The 11,238-nt window shown below is 38.0% G+C and overlaps 1 non-coding gene across 1 annotated transcript; it reads left to right on the top strand.

The window, feature by feature from the left end:
* Positions 1-1,887: 1,887 nt before the first annotated feature.
* Positions 1,888-1,989, top strand: LOC137752308 (U6 spliceosomal RNA). Its single transcript, XR_011071152.1, has one exon. It is a non-coding gene; the product is annotated as a U6 spliceosomal RNA (small nuclear RNA).
* The last annotated feature ends 9,249 nt before the right edge of the window (positions 1,990-11,238 follow it).

Raw genomic sequence — 11,238 nt, 5'->3', positions numbered from 1 at the left:
AGCTTTTGAGTTTAATCAGGTCCCATTTTTATTTTTGTTTTTATTTCCATTATTCTGGGAGACAGACTGAAAAAGATATTGCTGCAATTTATGTCAGAGAGTGTTCTGCCTATGTTTTCCTCTAGGAGTTTTATAGTGTCCCATCTCACATTTAGGTCTTTAATCCATTTTGAGCTTATTTTTGTGTATGGTATTAAAGAATGATCTACAATGAGATATCACCTCACACCCGTCAAAATGGCTATCATCAAAAAATCCACAAAGAATAAATGCTGGAGAGGGTGTGGAGAAAAGGGAACCCTCCTACACTGTTGGTGGGAATGTAAATTGTACAGCCACTATGGAGAACAGTACGGATAGAGCTACCATATGACCCTCCTGGGCATAAATTGGGAAAAAAACATGGCCTGAAAGGATACATGCACTCCAATGTTCATTGCAGCACTGTTTACAACAGCCAAGACATGGAAGCAAACTAAATGTCCATCAACAGAGGAATGGACAAAGAAGATGTGTTACATATATAATGGAATATTACTCAGCCATTACAAAGAATGAAATAATGCCATTTGCAGCAACATGGATGGGCCTAGAGATTGTCATAACTGAGTGAAGTAAGTCAGACAGAGAAAGAGAAATATCATATGATATCCCTTACATGAGGAATCTAAAAAGAAATGATACAGATGAACTCATTTACAAAACAGAAACAGACTCATAGGCTTAGAGGACGAACTTATTGTTACGGGGGGGAAGGGTGGGGGGAAGGGATAGTTAGGGAGCTTGGGATTGACATGTACACACTGCTATATTTAAGACGGATAACCAACAAGGATGTACTGTGTAGCACAGGGAACTCTGCTCAATGTTATGTGGCAGCCTGGATGGGAAGGGAGTTTGGGGGAGAATGGATACGTGTATATGTATGGCTGAGTCACTTTGCTGTGCACCTGAAACTATCACAACATTGTTAATAGGCTCTACCCCAATATAACATAAAAAGTTTAAAAAAAATAAAGAAAGAAAACCAGATACGTGAAGTTAAAGAATTTAGCACTCTTCTATGTGTGGGAAGATGCAAGAGTCTGGGCTCACTGAAATCATCCCTTTGATCTGCACCTCAGCCATCTGGGGCCTGTGTTTTCACATCCTGAGTTTCCTCACTGTGGGGAGTGGCCGCAGTCTGATGGCTGCTAGATGGCAGGTATTCCTTCCTTCCTGAGTCTCCTCAGGGCTTAAGGGCTCATGCTGGAGGGCTGCAATCATTGATGACTGTGACATCCTTTGTTTACTGATGTGGCAGGCAATATTCCATTTATCACTGTCTATATTTCTACCAACATTCGATATACATGATTACTTTTGTATTCTCTAAGAAGATGGAAGATGTATTCTCCTTTCCTTTCTGAACTCTCAGCAGGATCACTTTTAACAGTCCGTAGGCTTTTCCTAACATGCACCTCAAAACTCTTCCAGCCTCTAAAACAACTTCCACATTTTTCGGTATTTGTTACAGTGGCACCCCACTTCTTAACTACCAAAGTCTATCTTAGTTCAGGCTGCTATAACAAAATACCATAGACTGGGTGGCTTAATAAACATTTATTGTAACAATATTGATATGATTATCATGTCAATATTGATGTACATGAGAATACTGTTGCATATGAAACTGCCTATATCATATTATAAAATCAGTGTTTAGGGACTTCCCTGGCAGTCGAGTGGTTAGGACTCCACCCTTCCATTGTAGGGGGCCTGGGTTTGATCCCTGGTCAGGGAACTAAGATCCTGCAAGCTGGACTGCATGGCCAAAAAAAAAAAAAACCAAAAATTACGTATTGAATGGGGATTAAAACTAATTTAAAAAGTTGTTTAAAAATCATTATGTTTTGGCAGCACATACACTAAAATTGGAATGACTCAGAGAAGATTAGCTGGGTCCTTGCAAAAGAAGACACACAAATTCATGAAGCACTCTATTTTGTGAAGCATGTACTCTTAGAGATTATTGTTTCATTGTAAATCTGAAAGCGATCCTGCAAGGCATTCAATGGTGGATAACCACTTTTAGAGAAAGTAGGTTAATAATTTTTATACTTTAAAGTAATTTTTAAAGTTTAAATTTTGCATTTTAAGTGCTAAAAGTGACCTATTTTATTTTCTGAATTAACACTACGTTCCCTTGTATTTTACCTTTTTCTCTTGAAGTGAATTTAGAATTAAAGAATATTTTAATGTGGTGTTATTACAGTGTAGTATAGAGATATTGTATATAATCTACCAACTCATTTGTCATCTACTGGAGATTTCCAAAGGGAATAAAAAATAATTTAGACATTAAAAAATAGGTATTGATAGGACTTGCAGATTATCATACTAAGTGAAGTCAGAGAAAGATAAATAGCATATGATATCCCTTATATGAGGAATCTAAAAAAAAAATGATACAAATGAACTTATTTACAAAACAGAAACAGAGTCACAGACTTAGAGAACTGAATTTATGGTTACCAGGGGGGAAGGGTAGGGATGAGGGATGGATTGGGAGTTTGGGATTGATGTGTACACACTGCTATATTTAAAATAGATAACCAACAAGGAACTACTGTATAGCACAGGGAACTCTGCTCAATACTCTGTAATGACCTAAATGGGAAAAGAATTTGAAAAAGAATAGATATATGTATAACTGAATCACTTTGCTGTACACCTATAACTAACACAACATTGTTAATCCACTATACTCCAATATAAAATAAAATTTTAAAAAAAATATTGCAGAAGCATCATACATATTACAAGTATATTAATCGACAGTGTGAAATAATAAAGAGGTACCTTGATCATAACAATTTATTTTGTTCTTTAATTATTTGTTACCTGCTGCATCTGACTTTTCTATATATATGTTCACATCCAGAGAGGCAAAATTTTAAGTACCAATTTATAATTAATTTGAAAAATTTATTATACCTTTAGCGTTGTTTGAGCTCCAGAATTCCTTTTTTTTTGTGCCAGATCTAAAGAACTCAGAGGGTAACTTGTAAAGCCATATAGGGGAGAAAATTTTTCCATTCCAACAAAAATTTCTCTGAAGAATTCCTCTAAGAACTTCTTCTTGGGCTTCCCTGGTGGCGCAGTGGTTGAGAGTCTGCCTGCCGATGCAGGGGACGCGGGTTCGAGCCCTGGTCTGAGAGGATCCCACATGCCGCGGAGCAACTGGGCCCGTGAGCCACAATTACTGAGCCTGCGCGTCTGGAGCCTGTGCTCCGCAACAAGAGAGGCCGCGATGGTGAGAGGCCCGCGCATCGCGATGAAGAGTGGTCCCCACTTGCCACAACTAGAGAAAGTCCTCGCACAGAAACGAAGACCCAACACAGTCATAAATAAATAAATAAAAGAACGTGAATTTCTAAAAAAAAAAACATTTAAAAAGAACTTCTTTTATCTACAGGTCAGCAAATTGGGCTCCAAAAGTTATTTCATATGATAAGTATATACAAGAACCATTAATTGCCTACTTCTTAGATTAAGAATCCTGACAGTTAGTGGAATTATCCTTGTAATTTCCAACAAGACAATCCAACTTTAAATGGCTGAAGCCTCCAAAGAATCTAATATGTTGGTTTTAATACACACTGAGGAAAAAATAGGTACTAATCTGCATTTGTGTATTAAAATCAAAACAACATCTTAAGGAGACTAATTATAAAGATAACTGATAGACACAAAAGGATAAACTTGGATATTGATTGCCCTAATTATCAGAAGAGGACCCACGTTAAATTATTTTTAAGGGCCTTTCCTCTCCTGCCCCTCCCCCCTCAGTGTTTTTTTTTTAATATAAATTTATTTATTTTATTTTTGTCTGCGTTGGGTCTTCGGGCTTTTCTCTGGTTGCGGCGAGCAGGGGCTACTCTTCGTTGCGGTGGGTGGGCTTCTCATTGTGGTGGCTTCTCTTGTTGTGGAGCACGGGCTCTAAGCGCGCAGGCTCAGTAGTTGTGGCACACGGGCTTAGTCGCTCCGCGGCATGTGGGGTCTTCCTGGACCAGGGCTCAAACCCGTGTCCCCTGCATTGGCAGGCAGACTCTTAACCACTGCGCCACCAGGGAAGTCCCCCCCCCACCCCAACAGGTTTTGAATATTAGCAATTGGAACTAGAAACCTCATTGTCACATTTTTGCATTATTAAATGATAGCACTTAATTCATTTCATTTTTACCAGCTTAATTGTTAGAAATATTCATTATGCAGAAATCTTAGCCCCATTGACTCCTTACTGAGTAAAGCTATTATGCTCATTCCAATACTTTTAGTAATCTGTCACATTTTAATTCTTCCTTTGAAATAGTGAATATTGAATAAAATTGAAATCCCTTACATTATTATTTCAATCTACAATTCAAAAAAATTTTTAAAGGAGTAAAAGGGCATGTGTCCTATGACTGGATCCACTTAAAAGAGAGTGCCTATCTTGTCCAGATCCCCAGAGGGACAAAAATTCAAATGAGTTAACATTTCAGGTTTAAATTACCCTCTTCTGTTTAGATTTTAAATTTCTGAGTGAGTTACACTAATGTATATTCAACACTGTTTTGTTGGAGTAGAAGGGCAATGGTTATGTGTTAAAATTCACTTGGGAAAAGAACAAGGTCTACAAAGAAAAAAATTAAATAAAGGAGAGTAATATTTATTATAAGAACTACTTTTTAGACCTCTTTTCCTTGTCCTTGGAAAAATTTTAACTGAAAAGAAATATTACTTATACCGTTTTGCTATTCTCTTGAGTTCTGTGACAGGATTAGCTGGCAGGAATCTTGGGGCCAACTTGAATATGAGGCTACGAAGGGAGAAAAGCAAATCAAACTCAGCCTCCAGAAGTTTCTCTGCTACACTGGCTGCCTGGGAGGCTGCCTCATTGTTCTGTGTCTTTTGGGGGTTAAGACGCTGGCACTTTTTCCTCTGAATATGACTGCTCTGTGTCTATGTCTGACCCTTAGGATGTCATAGTGCTTTTTAGACTATGGGAAGTCATTTGGCAATTATCAAATGCATTAGGATTATAAGTAATGATTTTATAATTCTCATTTTGCTCCAACTGGGAATCAGAAAAATATGCTTTATATTTAGCACTTTCAAAGAAATTTAATGAAGCATTACTGAAATACTTCTTGCTGATCCCATTTTTTACAAGGTAGCAAGCGTGCCAGCTCGCAATTATTCAAGTCAGTGGCTAACTCTCAATGAGCAGAGGGTAATTTCATTTTAACCCATTGTTACAATTTCCTCTTCTAACTCATCTAAAATGTCAGAAGCACTTTCTGGAAATATATTTGAACTATTTAGTTTTCTTTCATCTTTATGTCTCCTGGTACAACTCCCACGTTGAAATTGCTCTTGTGTGAATTGCCAATGAATTTCACGTTATGAAAGCAAAAGGATGTTTTTTGGTGGTGTTATCTTGCTTAACCTCTTTTCATTCATTCATTTAATGAGTTATTGAACATTTACTATCACCAAGCACTGGGAAACAGAGGTGCACAAGACAGAGAGAGACCATATCCTTATGGTATTTATAATTTAGTTTGAAAGACTGAATAGGTAATTATAGAGGTGTTAAATGTTAGGAAAAAAGTGCCTTGGGAACATATAATGGAGACCTACCCTAGCTTTGAAGTTAGAAAAGGTCTCTCTGTGGAAGCAATTTTTACTTGGGTTCTAAGTGTAAGTAAAGGGTTGATTTGTGAAGTGGAGATAAGCAAGACATTTTTTAACAGAGGAGAAAGCAATTTTCACTTTCTCAGTTTTCTTTCAGTTAACACCTACTCAGCTACCAAAGTAGCACTAAATCTAGATAAGAAATAATGAGGATTTAAAATCAGGGACAAAAAAGAATGAATGTATGCAGATATATTAGGAATGTGGATTTAGTGATTGCATGCATACGAAGATGGGGGAGGGGGTAAAGTTAAGGAAGTCCTTGAGGTTAGTTTGGGCCACTAAGTAGGTGATGGTGTCCTTTCCTAAGACTGGGAACACTGAACAGCAGCAGGTTTGGGAAGAGCTCATAAATCCAGTATTGCGTGTGTTGAATTTGAGGGGGTTGAGAGAAACTACTGGGAATGTTAAATAGTCAATTAAATGTATATTGCCCCAGAAAAGAGGCTGAAGATGCATATAGATATCTTAAAACAAACAAACAAAGAAACTCATCATCACACACAGCAAAATATGATGCCAATTCCCTGATCTCTTTGTGATCATGGGTCTAGCATCCATGTGGTCATCAAAAACAGAAGACCGAGACACATTTATTCCTCATATTTTCTTATTTCCCATGTCTTTTCCATCATTGTGTCCCCCCAATTCCACTTTTTAAATTTCCTCGTCCTCACCCTGTAGCACTTTCTCGCTTCTCTGGGGGATTGCAATAGCCTGCGAATTCAAGCTCTTTCCTCAGTGGCATCATTAAAATGAATATTTATATTGCTGCCAGAGTGAGCCATTTAAGATAGAGAACATTCCTGCGTTTTCTTTTTTCTCTTCTTCCCAATGTTAACTTCTAATAGGTCTTCTTATGCTTCTGGATAATGCCAGTGGAGTGTTATCTCTCAGTTTTCCATACTTCTATTTTTCCAAAGTATATATGGGTATAAAGTCCCTTTGATTATTTTCTCCTTTGCCAATTGCTTTGCTTAAAGTCTAGCATATAGATTGTAAAGCGTTACTTTCATCATGGAAGTAACAGGAATAAGACAATGGTTAACAGCATAGCCCATGAAGAAAGGCTATTAGCATTCAGAATCCAGCCCCAATATTTACCAGCTTGGTAACCTTGGACAATTAAACTACCTGTGCTTTATTGTCTTCACATTTAAAACAGGTATAATAATAGTGACTATTTCACAGTATTGTTCTGAGGATTGAATTAGTTAACACATTAAAGTGCTTAGAATGGTACCTGACACAAAGAAAACACAGCATGTCACTATTATTATTAACTATATAAAGGATGACTTCTGAATACTAATAAAAGAGGGACTTTATATATTAACTAAATTAACTTAATTATTAATGTAGTTAAGATTTATTGTGTACCTGATGTATGACAGGCACTGCCCCAACACTGGTTATATAGGAGCAAACATAAAAAAGTATGGTTTCTTCCATCATGAAAAATAGCACCTGGAGGAAGAAATGTACATTACACATCTGTGAGAAGTGATGTGCTTATCAACAGCTGAACATCACACGGACATAGCATATTTAATATTTTTGAAGTAAGATTTATCTTTTTATTCTAAACCTACTTTGCTTTTGCTTCTTGGTTTCCATAATGGAAATATGTACTCATTTGCTCTATTCAGAACTGGCAATTGTCCTCCATTCCTTGCCCCTTGATTCATGTATTTAACAAGTATTCATTGGGTACATTCTTTGGTGATATAACATTAAACGTAATGGATACAATCCCCACACCCTCAGAACCAATGCTATTGTGAATATCTGCATGGTCAGGCCACCCAAGGTGGCTGTTCTCTTGCTCTTTGTCCATCCCCTGCTCAACCAGTGCCTGCTTCACCTACACCCTACTCACATGACCCACCTTCCTACATACTTGCCCCTGCCCCAGCTAGTGCTTGTTCTAACCTGTAGCTCAGAACATCACCACCATGATAGCTTATCAGAGGGACAGTGAGGGGTGTGCCCTTCTGCTAGTTTCTCTGGTAACCGATGAGCCAACCTGTTGGCCTGTGTGGTGCAGCCCAACAATATTTCACATTCATGGTAAGTTTTCCTTAAAGAGGTAGTGGTCTTGTTGGTGAGAAGAAGTCAAACATCTAAAGCACTAAATTGCATTAAATAGTTAACTCATTCAAGGAAACAATATAAGAGCTGCTATAAGGCAGCAAGTGACTCTAAAGAGAAGGAAAGAGGATGGCAGAGTTAGAGGGGGCCATCTTTTTCAGGAATGGTCACCGAAGCTTTTTATATTAGACATGGAATTTATGAGATGGAGGACTTGAGGCAGGAGATAGATGGGCCCTCAGGGCAAAAGGTTTGAGTTTGTTCCCTGTGGACCCGTACTCCAAGATGGGAATAACAGGACAATTGAGAGAAGAGGCTGGGCCCTGCCCAGATAGACGATAAGAGACCACCTGTTCCTCATTCTTGAAGTCAGGAGACCTCCTGACTACACATGCACAGAAAGGCTCCTTGGAGGTCAAAACGGGAGTGATGCCAAGTGGCCAAATCTACCCACAGGCCTCTTTGGTAGAATCCATCTTGGCTAAGAGATACACTCGCACACATGGGAAAATCCTGAGATATACCAGATATGGACTTTGAACCAGGCAAATCAAAATGATTGGCCCAAGGAAACCCAGAAGAAACGCCCCATATAAGTGATTCAAACTGCCACGAGGGTGTGACTCTCTCTGAGCCCACCCGTGTGTCTATCCACTCGTACTGCACTCTTTTCTCCTAATAAGTACTTTACTTGTTTCACTACTTTCCGTCCTTCTGGGAATTCTTTTTCTGCAAAGTCGTAGGGCCAGGACCTTGTCACTGACCCCTGGTCTAGTGGCTGGGATTCGGCGCTCTCACTGCCGCGACCCGACTTTAATCACTGGCCAGGAACTGAAACCCTGCTTCAAGCCGCTGCAGGCCGAGGCCACCCGAGATCAGTCTTACATAAGGAAGGAGGAAATATGACATTCCAGAGAGATTGAGTCAAATTCATTGTTTTCCTTTAATTTCTGGCCAAATGCCTGACTGTTGGGACTCCATCTCAGCCCCAGATTGGAGGTCTAGATCTTGGAAGTAGAAAATGACATTGAAGAAGACTCAAAAGTCACATTATATTAGCAAGTACCTAGCCAGTCCACAGGGGATCCTAACACCCACCCTACCCCCAAACCTAGCTTTTTTGGTGTGCTCATAATTTGTCCATTTTCGCCAGAATTGTTTCTGTACATGGTTACTAAGGATTTCTGAAATGCCAGAATGGATCCAAAATTACTTTCACAGTGCTAGAATAAAGTTTAAGAGAGCTTGTCTTGGACACAAAACCCACCCCCAGAGCTTGTTTTGTCTGCATTTTCATGAAACCTCAGTTAGCCTTATCTATTTTCTCCATGTTTATCTCCGCTGATTCTTGTTCCCATCAGGCCTGTCTATAGATTTGTTTATTCCCCCTGCCAGTTGACAGTGACCTTAGCACATGCTGTGCCAGTAAACTTATTTTGTGAGTTCATGGTCATTTGTTTAAATTCTGCCTGCTCTATGACCCTGGCTTTCCAGACAAATTTGGGGTTCCCCATTAACATAATTCCCTGATCTAATACACAGTCGTTTAATGAAAGGAAGGTATCTTAATTAAAACATATGATTAGCTGTGTCAATTCAAATGAAAATGACTCTAATTTAAACAAAGGCATAGAATTTTAAAGTTAGAAGGGGCCTCCGGGATCACCTAGTAAATGAATGGTTTTGGTAATTGTTCTTCCCTGCTGTGTGCATTAGCATCTGCATTTTATTCACTGCTGTCAAATACATACTTTTAAAAAAGATAATAAGACCTTAAGAATATGGAAAGTTCCTAATAGTTGTACTTCTTAACAATCTTGCTAAAGTCCTCTGACCTTACAGTTCATGACATAATTATTTATTAGTCTAGGGATAGAATCATTTATGGCTTAGAGTAGATAATAAAAGGGATTACTACCCAGGCAGTTTCTTCCTTAAACTCAGTTTTCCTAATCTCTTTTCCTATGGCAACAGAGCAATTACTTTTCAGCTTGTTGATTCCTTTGTACTTTAAATATAGATAAATGTAATCATGCTGAAAACCTGGGGGGTTAGCTAGTGCTCCTGAACTGAAATCCCAAACTGCAGAAAAGCATTGATTCACAGCTTAGTTTTCTACAAAACCTGGTTACAACTGTATGTAAAGAACTAGATGGCCCTGAAGTAAATCTATAACTGTCACCACTGTGAAGAATAAAGTCTAATATGCCTGAATCTTGATTAAAACATTATTTCCAGAAAATGGAATAAGTTTGTTGGTTTTTGTTTTGTTTTTTAAGAAATTACAAGTAAAACTTGGTTGATACACAAAGAAAGATTATAAAAATAAAAGGATGCTTGGCTTAAGATGGGGAGAAGGAAAATGATACAGCAGAGCATAATCTCTGGAATATGTAAAAGAATCAAACAAATCATACAAGGAAACCAAATTATGCCAAAGAGAGTGTGTTTTAAAGTTAATATTGTACAAGAAACCAAGTAAGTTTAAGGAATGTAAATCTGTGTATCTCACAAGAAATGAGTCTTTCAAAGATTACAACACCTGAATCAAGAAAAGTTTCTACAAGCCTGGGTGTGAACTTGCCCTAAATGAGAGTCAATTACACCAAAAACGAAAGTCCATCAAAAACACCATGAGAATTCATGGGTCTTATGTCACCTACTCTATTTTTATCAGTTCCTGAATAGCGCAAAAAACTTTGTAAATATATCATAACTGGGATAGTTAAATAAAAAGAAAAATCTATGGCAGGAACTTGTATTCTATATCATTATCAAAATAAACGTTGAATTTATTATTCCTTGGGTTAAGAAGACTGAAGACCAAATAGCTAAAGTATCTGAAGATTTTCTTCCCCTTTTTAAGAATAATATTAAAACATATCATTGTGTCAGGGAGGAAGAAATTTTCCTCTATGCTTTTAGGTTCTTTTGGCTAGTCTAAGAATTAAATTTACATGAGACAGACTAATTGGAGGACTAACTGGAGAAAATCTTTAAAAAAATTTAGTAACAAGTGTAAATGGGAGAGAGCCAGGAGAAGTGAGTAATTCTCCAAAATGGCTGAAATCCTCACCTTAAATACCATCTTCAACTAAAGACCAAAGAGGATTTGGGGAATAGTGGTTTGGGACTTCAAAGGGGAGGAAGGCAATTCACACAGAGTTGGAAAAGTAAATGTTTGGTAAATAAACGCTTGCTGGGCCATGTGGAGACAATGGGACTCAGAGTGGACCCTGATCTCTAAGCTCTGTGGAGTTTCCCCCACCAAACCCAGCCCATATTCTTTGCAGATTATCTCTGGTGATAGCTCTGTTCCAGGGACAGGCCCTTTATCTAAATTTTTAAGCAGTTTAGGGAGAGTTAAGTCTTCTGTTTCTAAAAATAATCAGCCTAAATTAATCCTCATGCCAAAGAGACATATTT

The sequence above is a fragment of the Eschrichtius robustus genome, chromosome 18, assembly GCF_028021215.1.
Source record: "Eschrichtius robustus isolate mEscRob2 chromosome 18, mEscRob2.pri, whole genome shotgun sequence".
NCBI classification, from domain to species: domain Eukaryota; kingdom Metazoa; phylum Chordata; class Mammalia; order Artiodactyla; family Eschrichtiidae; genus Eschrichtius; species Eschrichtius robustus.
Note: the sequence above shows the minus strand (reverse complement) of the source record. Positions and strands in the feature narration are given on the sequence as shown.